Source organism: Corvus cornix, chromosome 4, assembly GCF_000738735.6.
Source record: "Corvus cornix cornix isolate S_Up_H32 chromosome 4, ASM73873v5, whole genome shotgun sequence".
Classification (NCBI taxonomy): domain Eukaryota; kingdom Metazoa; phylum Chordata; class Aves; order Passeriformes; family Corvidae; genus Corvus; species Corvus cornix.
This window is the reverse complement of record NC_046334.1, coordinates 56,641,403-56,660,967: the sequence shown is the minus strand read 5'-3', so window position 1 is coordinate 56,660,967 and position 19,565 is coordinate 56,641,403. Positions and strand designations below refer to the sequence as shown.

Here is a 19,565-nt window from a genome sequence, read left to right as displayed (position 1 = left end):
CATAATATATATTCTCAAAGAAAGATTTGGGCCCTTTGAAAGGCTGTCTGATTTTTATCTCTTCTTGTATTATCAAGCTATCTTCAAGGTATCTCTGCTTCTCCAGTACTGAACTTCCAATGTTAGGAAAATGTTTTTAGCTACGTACACATGCATTGATTTTGTCTGGTTTTTTTGTTAGTGGAAACATTTGTTAGAAAACAGAAACCAATTTAAGTAGTAAGCAAGTTGACATGTTGCCTGCTTAGACCACCAGAGCTGCCATGGTTAACAAGCAGTCCCAGTAGATTCATGCCTGGAAAATTGATGCATCTCCTAGCAGGACTTGACAAATGGTAACTTGTCATAATATTGACTCTCCCCTATTAAAAAGGAGGTTTTGTGTGAATAAATGGTCGTTAGGACCACACCTGAAAATTCAGAATTATTTAGTCCAGTGATTTATCCAGCTTTCTCGGTTAAACTGTAGTGTTTTGCAATAGATATTTCTGGATAAATTGCATTGACTTGAACTGATTTTGGTATCTTAATAGTAAATTTTTAGGTGTAATCCAAATAATGTGGGTGTACATTCTGGTACTATTTGGATATCCTGATGCCAGTGGAGTTGTGTAGTAAATGTCACTCTTAATGATATCCCCCACTCAGTGCCATTAGGATATAGATTAGCTGCACATTTTAAGAGATTTGAGTTGACAGAAAGGCTGAGAACAGTGCCTTTTCAGCATTTTGTCACTCCAGTTAGGAATTCTAAGGTATTATATAGTGACATTTTCTTGTGAAATTGTGGCTCAAATAAAGTGTTTGTCTTAGTTGGAATTGCATTGCAAATTGACCCTTTGTGCTCTTTTCAGTAGGAACAAACTGAAATGATATGCTGATGGGATGTAGTTATTTGGGGTGATTCTGTTTCCTGCTCTGGGGCATAAGATCAAAAAAACCAAGTTCTTCTCTGTAAGACTCCTCCTCAAAACAAAACCTCAAAAAGCCTCAAAACAAGGGAAAACCTCAGACACTAGAATACCCAGAGCATTTTGGTGTAAAATGAGGAGTTTAAGTACAATAGGTGGAAAAAGTGTGGTTCAAATCCAGTAACATACTGAGGCAACCATATGAAAAAACATGTCTGTTGTAATCAAAGATTTTGGTCTGAGAGCTCATCTTTTTCTCTTCCTAAATCAACTCAGAAATTTGATACTATTTACTTTATTCAGAAATGCCATCAAAATTATTTTCAGGTAATTGTAACTCTTCAGCATGACACAATGAAGCCTGGTTTCATGAAAATATTTCAAGAAATACATTTATTTTTCAGAGATCACCTTCACTTGTATTTGCCAGTAAAAAAATGTATGCACTTGAGGCTTTGCTATAAAGTCTTGGTTTAGTGAAAGAAATAATTAATGGAGGTCTGAGAAATTATAGAAACATTAACTTGTAATACAACTATTTTCTCATAGCTAAATGTGTCACCCCCTGTCAAATTATTTCAGATTGTTCAAATAGTAGGAAATTGTGCAAGTAGATGAATATTTGTAGATCTCAGTAAATATTTGCCATTTCTCTTCGAGGTGAATCTTTGATCTGCATTTATTTTTCAGATGAGCAAGATGAGTAATACCAAAGTCTTTAAGCCTTCTGAGAGCAGGTTATATGTCTGGTCTGGTTTCCAGCCCTCTGCCGTATGCTAGAGATACTATACCCATATCTGCAGAAATTTGCATGCTTTTTTCCATTTTTAATGCAATTTACTTTAAAAAGTGCTGCCTTCAAATTATTTTGATTGAAAATCCTCACTTCTGTAGGGCTGTAGAGATCACAATTCAAATAAGGACATACACAAATAGTAATATGAATTTTTAAAAGGTTTTAAGGGAATGAAGAAAGAACTGTCATTCTTACTCCAAAATTTTACTTTTTTCCTGGTTTGCATGATAATGCATTGTTTCTATGGGCTTGAGCATAGCTGTGGATGTTTTATTTTTTATTGCTGAAATTTGTAAATGGATATGTATCTTTGTGCCATGTAGTACTGTGTGTCAAATTGATAGGATCATATCAGTTCTTTAAATAAAAAAGAGAAAAGGAAAAATATGTAAATGCTGTCTAGATAAAAATTGTGATTCATGCTGTCTTTTATTCCGGTCTTTTCCTTCAACAGAAGGAAATAATAAGTGATTAGAGTTACTTATAATGATTTTGATTGAACAGTTATAGATATGGAGGATCTGTCTGGACACTGGGAACCCCAGAACAGAAGGAGGATGCCTTTCTCTGGGTGTTTAGTGACTGGATGTGGCACTTAGTGCCATGGTTTAGTTGACAATGTGGTGATCGGCCCAACATTTGACTCAGTGATCTTAGAGGTTTTTTCTGACCTAAATGACTCTGTGATTCTGTGTTCTTAACTGACAAATTCAGTTTTATCAGGTGGAATTCTTGTGGAGTTGTAACACAGAAATTTACTTTTGGCTATTTGAAGGGCGGCAATAATTTGCATGCCTGGAACATGAATGTAATTTGTCATTGGTTTATAGAGGGCCAGGCTTTGAATGGCTGTATGTGGCTTGAATCCTTTTGGTTCTGTCCATTGTAGAATAACAGAATGGTTTGGGTTGAAAGGGACCTTTGAACATCATCTAGTAACCCCCCTGTAATGATCAGGACATCTTCAACTAGATCAGATTTCTCGGGGCCCCGTCCAGCCTGATCTGAAACGTTTCCAGGATCTACCAGAGATCTACCACCTCTCTGGGCATTCCATTCCAGTGTTTGACCACCATCACTGTAAAATTTTCTTCCTTCTATCTACTCTCAATTTATACTCTTTCAGTTTAAAACCATTACCCTTGTTGTGTTTCTGAAGGCACTAATAAAAAGTCTATCTTCATCTTTCATATAAGCTTTTTTGAAGAACTGAAAAGAAGCAATTAGGTCTGCCTGGAGCCTTCTCTTCTCCAGGCTGAACAACCCCAACTCTCTCAGCCTGTCTTCATAGGAGAGGTGTTTCATCCCTCTGATGGATTTTGTTACCGTCCTATCTGGACCTGCTCTAACAGGTCTATATTCTTCCTGTAGTGAAGACCCCAGAGCTGGACATAGTACTCCAAGTGGGGTCTCACCAGAATGGAGCAGAGGGGCAGAATTGCCTCCTCAAACTCGGTCATGCTTCTTTTGATGCAGCCCAGGATGCTGTTGGTTTTCTGGGCTGCGAGTGCACATTAATGGGTTATGTCCAGCTTTTTACCCACCAGTACCCCCAAGTCCTTCTCTGCAGGGCTCTCAATCCCTTCATCTCTCAGCCTGTATTGATACTGGGGGTTGCTTCAGCTAAGTGCAGGAATTTGCACAATCTGCAGATCTGCAGTCTGAATATGCAGATGCACTGAAAGATTGAGAGCAGTATAGTAATGACTGTAACTTTGGGATAAGAATCTTTCTCTTGGCATGTGTGGCCAGCACCCAAGTAATGCATTGACTCTGTTTATAATTATTTGAAAGAGTTAGATAGTTGTTCTTATAAGGCTGAGAACATAATTGCGTGACTAAAATCGGTATTATAATCAAAATATAGCCTTCACAGTTGTATGTATAAATGTGCATGCATCCACAAACAGTGTTCATTGTATTCCAGGAAACATGGCATCTCTGTACAGCAAGTATGGTTTTATGTCCCTTTTTCACATTAGAGTCAGTTAACATGTGACTGAAATTTTCAGGAGTACTAGTGACTGGATATATTGTCACAAGTCAAGTTATATTCAGTTATTATAGCATGAAACTGAAGAGAACACACAAATAGAAGCAGGGAGTTTTTGACAGCATGCTTCATGTTCAAAGGCTAAGCAGCTCAAAAACAATTAGGAGAAAAATTAAAGGATGGAAAGAGAAGAAAAGAAAAAATGGTTAGCTCTAATATATACATATGAGAAAAATCACATTTTCAGTCTGATGCGAGGATTTTGATTAAAACCATCTAAGGACCACTGTAGAAACACTAATACTTGAAGGCGGTTTGGTTTTTTAAACACTATCCAATTTTTTTAGCAGATCCCTCTGTTTGAAGTTCAGAGATTCTTTTATATTAAACAGTAGGTGCCTAATTAGACTGGTTTAGAATTGGAGGAGTTTCAGTGTGAGCAAGAGGAAGCTTCAAAATGTTAAGCTATTCATTTTACTTTGTGTAATGTCTTAAAGCAGTAAATTTTGAAGATGGAACAATTTTTTTTTTTAGTCGAATCAATCCTCATGGTGAACAACCCTAGCATGAACATTAAAATGGAAAACATTGGAAATAACACATGTGAACATGTGTTATGTGCGTTTATTTATAGCCTAATAATTTATTTTATCTTTTTTACATTACATGATAAGCAATCTTTTGTGATTAACTCATCTATTTTAATTAAATGTTTACATTTTTGTCAAGTTGAATCACATTTCGTTTGTTGTTTATACAATGCCATTACAAAGTATGTTTGTAATAAAGACTTGTTTTGTGAAGGCAGAATAACAAGCAGAGTAACTATTTCTTCACCAACTCTTTGGAGTGTCTGTGTACCACTGATGTTCAGAGTAGAATCATATATCAGGAGTAATACTTCGTGTTACTTTAGTGGAAATTATTTTCTATTAGTATTTTATCATTTAAGACTGATTGCAGAATATAAAATCAAACCAAGAAAGCTTAGGTTTCTTAAATGTTGTTGAATCCTGCCCACAAATGATAAAGCAATCAGAGAATTTGTAGGATAAATCAGATGGGCCTTTAGCCTATAGCAGAGCAACATTGAATTTGAAGCAGTTTGCTCAAGGCTGTGCCCAGGCAGGTGCTGAGGACCTTCATGGCCAGCCAGTGCTTCACCAGCCTCAGCCCCAGAGACTTTGTCTATACAGATTTTAAAGAGACTACTTATTCATTGAAAGTTAGAGGGCATGAATTACATACCCTCTTCAGGATTTGTCTGATTTCTTCTGCTGAGCTATTAATGTCTGTTTTGTTACCCTTTGTAATAATTCAGTAAAATTAAGTTCTATGCCGTGATCAGGGAATGTGTTTCCTCCCCTTCGGTAGTAATATGCCTCTATCATGAATTCTGTATTTATAGATCAAAATATCACTCAGTTTGAAATATCATAGAATTTAATCAGCCTGAACTGAAGAGGATGAAAACCATTCAGAATTTTTTCTCTTGCTTTTTTTCTATTCTTTGGTTTGGAGCAGCATGACTTGAGTTTTCATTTAGAACTTTGGACTGCTACTTGAGTTCTGATAAAGTTCAAAGTTCTTATGAACTGAGAAGACTTCTTACCCTTACCATCAGATTTTTCTTTGATGTAAACTGTATATTGAAATAAAATCATTGAAATTTAATCAGATATGCTTGGGTTCCTTATCAGTGATTTAATGTGCTAGCATTGGTTCTATTTTCATCATTGTTTACTTATCAATTGTATTTATTGTATCACTTCCTATGGTGCATATAAATGATTATTTTGATACATGAGTGTACTATGAACCAAAGTCCTAAATTCATACATCTGTAGGCGGAATTTGAGATGAGGCATTGTGGAAAAACCCCTATTTTATGAATGCTTCTTTAGATTTTTGGCCAGGACACACCAGCCAGGATGGGGCTGGAGCCTTCTTTTAACCAGATTCTGAGTTTTGAGTAGGAAGATATTCTTAGCTGATGGGATACCTTTTGCTTCCATGACTTCCTTCATTCAACAGGACAGTGCATGTTCCAGCTTGTACTCATGGTCTGGTGCTAATTGGGATCAACAGGTGAAACTCCTTAGACTTAGGGATACTGTAGTTATTTCCACCTTATTATTTTTACTACCTACTCGTCAGTTTGATCTATCTGTACCAGAAAGAGTCATGCTGTAGTTGTTTCTGTTCATTATCTTTATTGAGTTAGTTCAGTGCCTTGTGCCAAGGGATCTCTCAGAAATACAAGGGTTTTTGTTCTTCTGCTTTGCAGTGTCTTGATTGATTTTTGTCTGTATTATTTACGATCTTCATAATTCATTTTTTCATTTCAAAGACAGTTTTTCATGTAGGACTTGTATTTCTCTATGCCAAGGCCTGTGGAGGAGCTTGTTGCTCTTCTTCCAGTTATCAGAAATAAGTTAGTGTGCTGAGCACTTAACAAAGCCCAATAAGTTCCTTTTCACACTATTGCCAGTTCAGCTGGCAGAACATTCTCTAGTTCAAAGAATTAATAGGAGATATTTGATAGATACCTGAAAAATAGGAAGTATATGCGTTTTTCCACAGAAGTGTTTTTCATCTCTCTAGTATACAAGATGTATACTGTTCCCCACCTCCTTCAGAGATGAACATATTAAACATGGTCACACTTCCCTAAATGCTAACAAAAGTAAGCATATAATTTTTCTGCCTCTTGCTATTGTTGAAAATAGTTTTGGCCTTTCTTCTTGCCCTTGTAAGCAATTCATTATTTCGTTGAGGTGCAAAAGCAGGGTCCATACTACTCCTCCATGCCAGTTCTACTCCTGATTGAAAGAGATTAGGAAGGAGAAATATGTTTATTCATACAAGTATTATAAAAAGCATTTTAAAAGAATGGTAGGAACACTTGGAGGAAAAAAACATCCTAGTACAATTGTGTTTTAATTGTTTAATCCAGATGAGTGTTTTAATTGTTTAATCCAGATGAGTGGAAATTTCTCTAGTAGACAATTACCTTTTAATGTTATTTTCCTTTTAGGAAACTTGATTTTTTTTTCATGTTAATAAATAACTAAAAAATTAGGGAATGCAACAGAATTGAGGCAAGGAGGGAAAAGAGTTAGTGAATGTAAAAATAATTACAGAAATGTTTTAGGGTTTTATTAGTTCATGTATTTTAGCCTTTTCTGTGTTACTTGGAGAAGGTTAATATGCTGCTTAAGGACAAAAGAACAAGACTCCTCAGGTATATTGAAGAGGAATAGTATAAAGGGGAATATGAAAGAGGCAGGCAGTCCCTCCCTCCAGAGCCTCTCTCTGTCTCTTGCCATTAGTCCTAGCTCATCCAGCTCATAGACTACAGACTGGGATCACTGAAGGTTGCTGGGTGTAAGCTTTTAAGCCTCATAAGCTACATGTGAAAAATTGTTGTTGCATGGGAATTATTGTTTATTAATGCATTAACTCTGAAAAATGCTAAGTAACTGTATTATCTCTTTTCTGTTATATGTGATTGTGTCTAAAAAGTGTCCTTGAAAACCAAGTTTAGGTATTATTCTTTAGGAGCAATGTCGTATTTCTGCTTCTCAGCTCCTACTTATTGGAATATAGACACTTTATGATTTCTGTTTCCTTGTTACTTTTCTGAGTTTTTTGCTTGCAAAAATTTCTGTGTAGCTCTACAACACAGAGTGTTATCTGTAATCAGAAAAATGAGGATATCAGGTCAGTGTCAATGGTGCATCTTGGTCTATTTGTATGTGTACTACATATGAGATGTCAATGTGGTTCCTATGGCAAAGAATTAATTACATGTCAGAAAAAAATGCTCTTGTCTACTGCAACCAGTTTCCTCTGTTCAGTTTTTAGAAAATGTAGCAAGAACAAAGGAAAAACTATAGAGTGGGACAATTTTTTCCTATCACTTGCTTACTGGCTTTTAAGAAATTGCTTTTTTTTAAATTATCTTTTTAATTTTATTTTTTATTTGTCTTCTGAGTTCCTTAATTTATACTTGAAGTGCTAACAAATAGACTGTTCTGAGCCAAGAAATCTAAGCCCATGAAATGAAGTCAAATCAAAGGGGTTATATACTGCCTTTCCCATTTTCCTAAGAAGATTATTCTCAGAGTTAATATTTATCTCATCAGTAGATGAAAAGGTAGCTAGGTGCACAATGTATTTTAAAGAAATTAAATTGTGTCTTTCTGTACAAGAATTTGTTTCTTCTTTTTGTTGCTAGAATTTTGCTGTTCTGATAAATACATTTTTAAAATTCAGGAAGAGGTAACATATTTTAAGAAAATATTGCAACATCCTTAATGAGAAAAATGCATCTGTATCCATTCCCCTCCCTTAAGGAATTAAAAAACCATCAGGCAGAAAAAGGACATATGGTTATATATGTTGAAAATACAAGATAAAGATCATCTTTTAAACTGAGGGAAGGAGAAAATGTGGCCGACACCTTATCATAGATGGGAAGAGGAAAAATGTTGAGAAACTTGTCCCTGTTCTGACTCGCTAGAACATATGACTCTGGTGACAGTGTGGAAGGAATTCAGTTTTATCTTCTATCCATCCTTCAGAGAATCCAAAGCCAGAGATGCATAAGGTTATAGGATGTTCCAAGGTCATCCTACTTTTAAGAGCTTTGGAATTGAAGTTAGAATAAAGATCTTCTATCTTTGTTTAAATTAATTGCCCAATTTGCAAAATAGTTTACAGTACTCAGTCTGAGTCTTGCAAATAAATCTCTAACAAAAATCACTGAATTAATTTTGCCTGTGCTAGGAAAATTATTGTTCCATGTGTGAACTTTATTATATTTATATGTGGACTTCTGTAGTCATATAAAGGATCGTTTAAATAATGATTCTCTTTTTAAAGTAAACATAGAAGACAAATGTCATAAATCCTCTTCCTGTTAACAGTTTACAAACTCTTCAGAAAACAACCTGCAGTAGTGTGCTTCAGCTATGATTAATATTAAGTATTAGATTTGCACAACTTTTCAGTAGCTGATCCAATTTCAATTCATTGAGACAGAATTAAAACAAAAGCAAGCCTAAATTGTGGAAATGTTGAATAATGCTTTCCTGCTTAGTTGTTTTGAAGAAGCTTAGCATGGGGTTTAAAATAAGTAGTTTTGTGCTATTAATATAAAATAATCTTCTCTGCTGAAGAATAGGTTTCTGAAAAAGTTTAGGGTGTTTTCTGTAATACAGATAGCATATGCAGTGATTTACTCCTAAATATATATATATATATACTCCTATATATATTTCATAACATCAGAGTATTTTACTCTGCCTAGTAATGTGGTAGAAAACTTGAACTCCTATATTTACAACTGGAAATAACAATAAGCATTTTCATCCATAGGAGAGTTTGGAAAGAGGTACTTAGAAACTAGCTGGGGTAGCTATTCCAGATGAAAAAGCATGCTCAGCCTGGGATTTGTTAATTTTTTTAAATTTGTTCATTTTTAATTTTGTATAATGAGATAAATTTTAGTGATGGATTCAGAGAGCATAAGAGGAAGTGTGGAAGAAAGGCCAAAGGATTCTGTTAGTATTTTCAAACGTAAATGAATGAGATTTGAATTCTAACTGGCCAGATAAACAAATGTGTTGAGAAACCTCAGATTCCACTGACCTTAACAGAAATTTGCATCATTTAGTGCCTTGGAACATCAAGCATTGAATTGAGGATCTAAACCCCCAGCTTTTAACAAGCATACTTGATTCTTCTAGTCATCATTCCTAAATTCAAGATAATTAATTTTGTTATGTCTAGAATAAAAGAGAAGACAAGACTTCCTTTATACCATTTGATCACTTACAGTTATCCATTTTGTCCTTTTCTTCAAGTTTGCTGATCTTTTCAGGAGTTCATGATGAGTTTTAGGGGATGCTATTTGTCCATTTTCATGTATTCTGTATGGCTCTGAAAATGTGAGTCTGTATGAAAAGCATGTAGTGTTTGCCTTGTTCTTACATCAGAAGAATTTTTCCTTTTGTCCATTTTATGCTTGTTTCCAAAGGCTTAAAATGCAAGCTTTGTTTCTGCAATAATGGCTTAGTGTAGGCTTACATTGTTGATCCCCTCAGTAGATGCAATGTAATCCACTTTGGTAATGTGAATTTTTAAACAATCATCAGCCTTTGCTATTAACCCTTCTATACTAATGGTAATACCCGAGAAGAACTACAAAGGAATTTGGTGCTCAAGCTTAACATAAGACTTGAAGGACACTTAATGGCATTTACATTCCTTAGTCTACCCACAGTGAATTGCAGAGCTGATGTTGAACTTGATTGGTACTGTATTCAATATAAAATAGTTGATTGTGAAGTTGATGCTGAAATACAACTTTGCAAAGTATTTCTTTGGGAAAATATAAAAAAATCCTTGAAATGTCCTTTGCAATTAAATGGTACTTGAGGATTCTTCTGTCCCTTGCTTTTGTTTACTATTTAACTAGGTCAGTAGTATACTTTTCTCAAAATGCTTGGGGTTTTTTTCTTTAAACTAGATAACATTACCTGCTGAAAAAGGATATGTTAGAATTATTCAGTCATGTTTTTATTCATTAAGCTGTTTAAGAATTTTTTTTGTCTAAAGTAGGACAAGTATTTATGGCATTCTTCTTCCTTTTAATTAGTCCTGTTACATCTTAGCAGCAGATCAAAAAAAATTTTTTTGCGACTTTTTTAAAATGTCATTTTGCTCCAAACCTATTGACTGTTCTCCTTATCTACCTCTGTTCTTTTTTGAGAAAATAAAAATTGACTTGATTGCAGTGTGTATGACTTTTATTACAAAAAGAACATGGATGATTGAATTTTGTGTCTTAACAATTGGAATTACTCTACTGTGTTTCAATAGTCCCACTGCAGAGATCTATCAAAGTTAATCTGTGTTTACTGTCTCCCCTTGGAGTATTTTGGATATCTCTTGTGTGGCAGTACGATGAAGAGCTCTCTTCTGTTTCAATCCACTGTGTGGAAACTACTCCATGTTTAATGAGACCAAGGTTTTATGAGGAATCACTGAAGGATTATTAACAATGTCAGTAACTTAGCCAACATCGTCTCTGCAAAATTAGTAACTCAGTTTTGTGAGTTGATATCACAATCAAAAAAACCCCTACCTGGTTTTGTTTAACATTGCAGTTTAGTATGTTTTTTTGTGTTTTGAAAGGTAAATGCAAGAGATTAGGACCAGTGCAAGAGGGAGACTAATTAATCAATAAACATAAACTTACATAGTGCAGACTTTTACTGTGGTCTTACAGCATAGCAGCTCAAAACAACATGCACCTTCAAAAAATTTTAAGAAAAAGCATTATTGTAGTGTTTTTAGAAATGAGTATAAAATCTTACCATGGACAATGCCAACCTGAGCAGCTCTGGTCTTACAGTACCTGAAACAAGCTGGACAATTGAGAAGACACATAGGATATCCTAGGAATAAGGCTTCTTGTCCCACCAGACTGCTCCAAAAAGGACAGTCATTATAAAAAAAACAATCAAGGAACCTGCAATAGAGTTAACTAATAGGTTTTATTTTACAGTGATGGGAATGGAACAGCTGAAGGTGGAAAAAGGGAGGTTTGTAAAATTTTTTCCATAAAACAGGATTATTCACTAGTTGGAGATTACTGCCTGGGTAAGCAACAAATTTTTGTCCTTTCATAACTATGTCTACATGAAGTGACTTGACTATTTGCTACTTGCAGTCATAGAAAACTCAAGTTCCATTACAGAACTGGGTAGGATTAGTTGTTTAGAAGTTCTGGTATTGTTAGTTGCTTTACAGATATTTTTGAGAACCAGTGTAAAATGTTTCTTTTCAAAGGAAGTATTTTCTACCTAAGCGTACTGAATGGTTTTTGGGCAGGTTGAGCCTTGCTTGAATAATTCAAAATTTTTCATAGTTGTAAATTAAGCATTACAAATGCATTTTGTCTCCTAAATCCAATGGACTGTTGAGGTTTTAGATCCTGTGAAATTGTTTATATAATTTTTAATAATATTCTGTCGCTCATTTTCAGGAAATAACAAAACATGAAACTGGCAAATTGTCAAAACAAAAACCCAAAATTAAGTGTGGGTCCCAAAGCATAGGTATTTTGAAAAGGTTTTCCTTAGAACAAAAAATGCTTTTTTTAAAGGCATGAATCAGAATACAAGAAATTCCATTTAGAGATTGTAAAGTTCTTTACAATAAGATAAGGGGGATAAGCACTGGAACAGGTCACCCGTGGAGACACTAAGGTCTCCATCCTTGGGGCTATTCGATACCTGACTGGACCCAGTCCTAAGCCATGTGCTCTAGTTAACTCAGTTTTGAGGTGGGTTGACTAGATGATCTCGAGAGGTCCCTTCTAACTTCAGCTTCAATGCTGTGATCATAAACACATATGCTTAATTCTGTAATGAACCAAAGCAAGGAAAGTTTATTTCAGCTCTAAGAAAAGTGATTTCATGTGCTGATTGCAGGCTCTTATGTGTGAATTGATTTGAAGCAATCATTGAACTGTGGAATGAACAGTATTGCGCTGTCTTTTTCTAAAATGCGTTCATTTTGTCTGTTATAGTAGAAACCACTTAGTTTTTTATTATTACATTTAAAGTAAAAATAACTTTTACAAAAAATGGTAAACATTTTAGATTAAGGTACTAAAAGATCTGGTTTTACTAAGACTGCAAAAGATTAATGGAGCCAAGGGATCTTGGAGGAAATGTGCAATAATCGGCCGAGAACACAATTAGCAATAATTGTATGCTAACACATATAATTTTTGACTTCTGACTGCAGTGAATAGGTATTCAAAAAACAGAGAATTATTTTTCAAAAAGAAGCAACTGTGGCCCATCACTTCGAAGCAGCATTTTCAGAATCCAAGTTGGAAAGCAAAAACTGTCTGATAGATATATGCATTACATTTAAACAGCTTTTAAAACTACTTCCACAACATACTAGAAACATGTCAAGATAGAATTCATTTCTCAGATACCTGGGCAGGATAATTTTGCAGCTACTGTCTTACACTGGAGAAGCTGAAAAGTTATTTTAAAAGCTTCTATGTTTTCTGTCTAATGAAGTTCTGCTGCATTAGACAGTTGTGTCAGGTGGTTATGCCCATGGCAAGTGAATTTTTAAAAATTAAATGTAATGGAAACCAATTAAGATTTAATGAAATATTCCACACACACACTCCCCCCAAAGACAGTTCTGTTTAGGACCATGTATACTTGCACACTTGGATGAAACTTGAGTATTCTAATGATTATGGGAAAGAAAGAATCCTTACCGTATAAATGTCAGTAAATAATTTTGTTTGTATTTTTTCTTTAAACGTTAGTCCCAGGAAGACAAATAATACCATCCCAATATGCATCTGTGCATTAATTTTATATATTTTATTCTATTAGCCAAGAAGGGTTATTAATGTCAGGCAGTTTTGAGTTATTTGAATCTCATGATTTAACTTCAGAAAACAAGAGAATAGTTTAAGAATTTTGCTAGTGTTCATTCTTTATGCTTTTATTTCTGAAAGCATGTGTAATTTGAATGCAGTTAAGATAAAGATGCCATGCCTGTTTTGCAATGCAACCTGAAAGGACATAGGTTATGGACACATTGACAGTATTGGAAATACTAAAGAACTTCAGCTCTGGGTGGCACTGGTCCAAAACAACTTAAATATGAGAAAGATCGAACCTTGGAATTTTTGGATCTATGTCAATACATGTGATAGTGTTTCTGATTTTACTATTCCTGTAAACATGGGTATTGAGCATGTTTTGTCCCTTGATGCTCCATCCAGTGTCTGAAGTCTGTATATTCTGAGTAAAGATTTATGTAGTGCCACTCAAAATGGATTTCAGTTCCTTAAAGTCTTACAAGATGCTACAGGCTTTGGTGAAGGATGGAAAGATAGGGACATTTCTGAAAATTATAGCCAAGTGTGATGAGTAGTGAATTGTTTCTGAGTTTTTATGTATGTTCATTAGAAACTTTGGGTATAAAGGAGACTACAAATAAATATGGTACTTTTCTGCTTTTTTTGAATGTCCACTCTATATTGTAATTACTAAGACCAATTATCCAAAGCTGGTAATATAAATTTTTTAAGTGTGATGAGCTTAATTATGTGGGTTCAGCCTTGTATAATTTGCTGGTCACTGCAAATAGACAGATAATTCTGCTTAGTTGTTATCCCACACAAACAAAGGATTACCCATGAAAGAAATCTGACTACCTGAAAGTGATGATCTGGGGTTACATAATATAAAAATTTACTGGAGGCTTTGAAAGAAATGGCTGATCCCTGGCTGGTTTAAGAGGCCAGAGAGGGAATCTAGGCACAGGAGATCCTAAGTTTAAGGTTGAATCCAAGTATAAGAATCATATATAATAAGAATCAGATTTCTGGACTTTTGGAAATTTGTTTCAAAGCATTGAGTGATATTTGATAGAAGTCAGAGAATCACAAAATTGTTATGCTTCCTGATAAATACCTCTGTTGCTACTTCTGCCTAAAATTCTAAGATATATTACTTACAGAAAAAATTACCTCATTAAACTGAAACTATCAGTAATGTTTAGAGATGGAGAAAAATACTATTGAGAAATATATTTAATAAAAAATGCCATGTTTAAGGGGGAAATGTCAAATACACTGAAAATAAGAGATACTTAAATAAGAGATATGCAGCAACAATTTCCAGGATATTTGCTTCGTATTCAGCCAGGATGTTATTCAGAAGTGCAATGTATTTTCCTAAATTGCATTTTAAGTACAGTATGTGCATTTCAGACATATAGCAGACTCAGTAGGCTGTTTATTCTAGGCAAGTTGATATTGGGGGGCTGTCAGTCAGAATGCTGTAGCTAGTTTCAATGGACTCAAGCAGAAGGATGTGGACAAATTAAAGGACATGTTTGCTGGAGGACAAAATAAGCTGGAGTTTTAGTAAAGGCAGTGAATGAGATTAATTTGAAAGAATTAGTTTTGTTTAGTTCAGAAAAGAGAAGATTCAATGGTAATATACCAGCTTTCAACATGAATGTCTGAGGGAAGACTCATATTTTGAATCAGGAGGGGAAGCTGAGCTAAGCTGCTCATGAGGAGTGCCTACTCAAGACTACTGAAAGTGGACTCTTCTCAGTAGAGCTGAGCTTGTGAGAGAAGTTAGGAGAACTCAAGGTCTGTAGAATGGGTAAGATATATTGGGATACTCTTGACTTCCTTCCAAATCCTTTATTTGCATGTTGTATGTATTGTATTATAACTTAGGAGTTGTGCCATAGGATGCTGTTGTGGTAAGGATTTCATACTAGGAATTTTAATTATATGACTATTTATTATGTGCCAGTGCAGGAAAGAATGAATTTTAAAGATATTACACAGGAAGAATATGAAAGGTTTCAAAGAAAATTGGAAAGAGGCCTTCTTAACTACCACTGAAGAAGAATTATGGCATTAGAAACATTTGCAAAGCTTTCTGTTACAGAACATATGGATTCAACATGCCTGGTGTTTTTCCAGCTGGGAGCTTGGCATACTTATTTTGAACTGTTCCTAGCTGCATGATCTAGAGGTCCACAGACTGGTTGAAAGTGACTGCTGATCTATAGTGCCCTTCCTTTTTTTCCAAATGAAGCACTAGAACAAAAGGACCAGAGGAATAGAATCAAAGAATCATTTAGGTTGGAAAAGGCCTTTGAGATCCCTGAGTCTGTTTACCTAGTGCAGAGGCTAAGAAGGCATTCAGTACCTCAGCCTTTTCCTCATCCTTTGTCGCTATGTTTCCCCCCACATGCAATAAAGGATGAAATTTTGCTTAGCCCTCCTTTTGTTGCTGATGTATTAATAGAAGGAGTTTTTATTGTCTTTTGCAGCAGTAGACAGATTAAGTTTTGGTTGTGTTTTGGCCCTTATAATTTCCTCCCTGCACAGTCTCACAACATCCTTGTGGCCTGCCCCTTCTTCTAAAGGTCATAAACGCTCCTTTTGTCTTTAAGTTTCTGCCAGACCATTCTTTCCCACTAGCTTTTCTTTCAGAACAGGAGTGCAACCTGGTCCTGTGCCTTTAAGATTTCCTTCTTGAAGAATACGAATGTTGTCATCTTAAAGAATAGATGTAGTTTCAAAGATTATGTGTGTACCCATGTGATGATGTTGAACCCATTTGAGGGAATAGGAATCATTAGGACAAATAATGGGCTGGATGTTTCATCCTTAGATTTTATAACTTTTTTTTTTCTTTTTCCTCTTAAATTGCATTTTTAAAATTTTTCTTCTCTTCCTGTTGTTGCTTCAGTCTGTTTGGCTACCATGAGATCCTGTCTGCTATCATTCTCCTTTTTAACAAGCTTTCTTTGAGTACAGATGCTGGAAAATTTATATAAATCCTGTGTATTCTGTGGCACTACTGTTCGTTAACTGCATATAGATTTTTTCTTCACATGCTGTAGAGATCAATATTCCAGTAGAAAGGATAGAGAATGTTAGCAGTTCAAAATAGTTTCCCATCCATAGTATGCCATTGATAGAAGCTTGGTTGGAAGTATTGATGTGCTGTTGGTATAGCATAGTATATCCAACATCTTCATACAAAGTTAAATAACAAATGGACCAGATAAAATTGGGTTAGTTAAATATATATGTATAAATAGGAGTATACATATATATAAATAAATAAACAACCTGCATAGCTTCTTCAGTACTATGTGTTCTGTGTCAGAAGCTGGCAAGTTGCTGGTTGGTTTCACTTGCCATTGTTTATCTTGGGATAGGCATGAATGGCATGGGATGGATCTGTGGGAGGTTGTTGATTTTGGTAAGGCATTATAGTGAGAACTCTTGTTTATGGTTGTCCTTAGCTCAGATTGGAGAAGGTGTTAATACATTGACATGTCTTGTCTCTGTTTTTATTATACATCATACAGATTGTCAAAGCTAAAAAAAAAAAAGCCTTCCTGTGCTGAAGTATTGTATGTTAGCAATATTAATACATTGAAACATAATAAATGTAATTAAATTTATAAAATGGGCTTTCCATACCTGTCCACCAGAAGCCCAGTAGGAAGTCTGATCATCATTTCAATTCATAGTTTCTGAATGAAAAGTAGTTCAGCAAACTTCTACTAAAGTTGGAAAGCCTACTCAACACTTCTTGTTTATTAGAAATTGAACAATTTTGGACAAGTCCCAAATCATTTCATCTTCATTTTTCATCCAACAGGAACAGTTCTTGGTCACTTCTCTAATCTCTGTCCAAACCAAACCAGCTAAGTTTAGACAAAGCATCAGTGCAGCTGATGAAGCAATGACCTAATACAACAGAAATAGTGTGAGGAATGACCATATGAATACATAGAAGAGAGTTAAATCTTCACTAAGAAATACATACTAAGGTAAATTTGAAGTCAGACGATGTATGCTATGATTTTTCTTAAGAAGTAAATACTCATAAAATGGCAATGTTCATACAGTTTCTCCTAGCATTCCGTATTAATGATTCATTTTTACGTCAGAAGTGTCAAGCAGATTTTCTGGGCACACAAATAGGGAAAAGCCTTATCAGATGGATGGCATACACACCTGATGTTTCAGAAAAACAGAAGAGATTTAATCTCTTAAATGTGCATGAGTTCTTGTATCTGCCAGGGATGAGAGTTCATTTATAGGGTTAATTGTATATGAGGGCTTGAAAAAGAACAATAACTTATTTAGGGCATTTTGCTCATTTATAAGTCTTAAAACCCACTTGACACTCGCTACATTGTGACTGTTTATTAGGAAGTATAGACCTGTAAGACAATAACCTATTTAGTGAGCCTTATTCCTCTGATCCCCTTGTCTGGTCTGCGTTTATTAGTAAACATGAATCTGAGGTGAAAAAATTACTAAATACAAAATTTTTATCGTTCATTTTCAAAAGTGTTGTGATGTTATTTTGATAAAATAAGTTTGTAGGATATTATTTCATGTTAATATGAGGTGCAGGAGAGTTTCAGCAATGTGTAGACAGTGTGCTAGATAGTGTGTATAATCCTCATCTTTATGGTCTCAAAAAGTAGGGGTGAAACGGTAGAGCTGGTGACTTCTCACCTTAGCCAGTAGACTTTCCGGAGACAGTCTGTGACACCCCCACAGCTTTAATAGGTGGATGATTTGGACATGATCCAAAAATTTTTCTGTCTTAGTAGCATACCAGAAGAGACTATGTGTTGGTGACTTGTATATGCATGAGCGCTGCTTTGTCAGATATAATTTATCTGGTGATACTGGGAATAAATCTCTTCTTGCATTGCAAGAATGCAACCCAGCTTTTTCCCCTTTTTTAAGCACAACTCATTACTATATTATTTGCATTATTCTTTAGACTCCAGTAGGTTTTTAGAGAAATCCACTTTTCTGAGCACTTGGCAGCCATACAGTGAGACAGTCCCTGGTCTCAAGAGCATGCATAGACAATATGGGAAGTAGACCACAGGGAAACATTGTTTTGTTCAGTGTCATGCAGCTTATTCATGCTGGTCAGAAGTACTCAGGTTCTTCACGGTTTACTACCCTCACAGTCTACTATGGAGTCAGATTTTCAGGCTGAAAACAGTTTATTTGAACTTAAATAATGCAGCTTTGCTGAGATGATTAAATTTCAGTGTCTGAAAAATAAAAAAAGGTAAATCTATATAGTTTAAATGTGCACATTTTTAAAAGTTGAGGAGCTATATTCCCTTCAAGGAGAAGGGGATTTGGGGGTGGGAATTCATAGTTTTTCAAGACACCTGGATGATAGTTCTACTAGTTGAAAAGTTACTTCTTCTCAGTCCTTGTTTCTTACTCTTCATAGAAACTGAGATCCTTTGTTTGATTTTGTCATAGTAATAATTTTAGTCTTTCTTTTGAAATGCATCTTAGGATATGGCTGTGTTCTGAGATTTTAATCTTTCTTTTTGCATGCTTCTCGTTTTGACATGTTTTGTAAACCAGTAGTGGCAGCAACATTAGTTGGAAGTGGTCTTTATTGCATCTTGAAGAAAAGTCATTGACTTGAAGCAGATTGGTCAAGTTGGCCTGACATTAGTCAAAAATATATTTAGGCCCACGTCTTGAGTTAAAGTGATAAAAATCTGCATGTAGCAAGTATGTAGGTTAAGTAAAAATAAATAAACCCATCCAACCCAAACTACTCACTTGGAGGGATTTCCTAGGTGTTTGGTCTGCTTGAAATATTGTGTTCTAATCACATAATTTTACAGGGGCCTTATTTTAGTTTCCCACCAATGATAAAATCTCAGTGACTCAGTTTGTGGAATGTGGATATTATTAACAGTAAGTACCCCTAATGAATTTATTTTTCTTCCCTTTTCTTTATGATTTCAGTTTCTGGTTTTTTTCTTTTTCTTTTATACTAACTGTATGGGTTAGGGACATGGGTCTGAACCCTTAACTCCATTATTATTTTTTTTATTCTCATTCACTGATCTCTTTTTTTCATCATTTTTTCTTTTATGATACATGCTGGCCATCTCATTTTCTTCTCTCTGTTACTATGTATTTTCTTGTATGGAGGAAGGAAGCTCTGATTTTTTCCTGATTATCTTCTTGGATCTAGCTTTTAGCAAATTATTCAGGAAATAAGTTAACCTAATCTCCCATTCTGCTTACATTTGAGACAAAAAAAAAATAAAAGGATCCTAGTGCTCTTATCAATACAAGATGGGAAAAAGCTAATATCAAACATTACTGATTATTAGAATTACTGTAATTTAATGTGTCATTGAAATAGTCATATTTTCTTGTCTGTCACTTAATTATGTTAGTCTTTAATAACCAATTAAG

At 34.9% G+C, this 19,565-nt stretch overlaps 1 protein-coding gene and 1 long non-coding RNA gene across 20 annotated transcripts in view; one reads left to right on the top strand and one right to left on the bottom strand.

Annotated features, from left to right (window-relative positions):
- SLIT2 (slit guidance ligand 2) overlaps nt 1-19,565 on the top strand; it is a 263,309-nt gene that overhangs the window by 47,573 nt on the left and 196,171 nt on the right. The window lies entirely within an intron of this gene.
- LOC104690708 lies at nt 4,307-9,681 on the bottom strand. The gene is made up of 2 exons (XR_752044.4): nt 9,543-9,681; nt 4,307-6,522 (listed from the first exon to the last, which is right to left on the bottom strand). It is a non-coding gene; the product is annotated as an uncharacterized LOC104690708 (long non-coding RNA).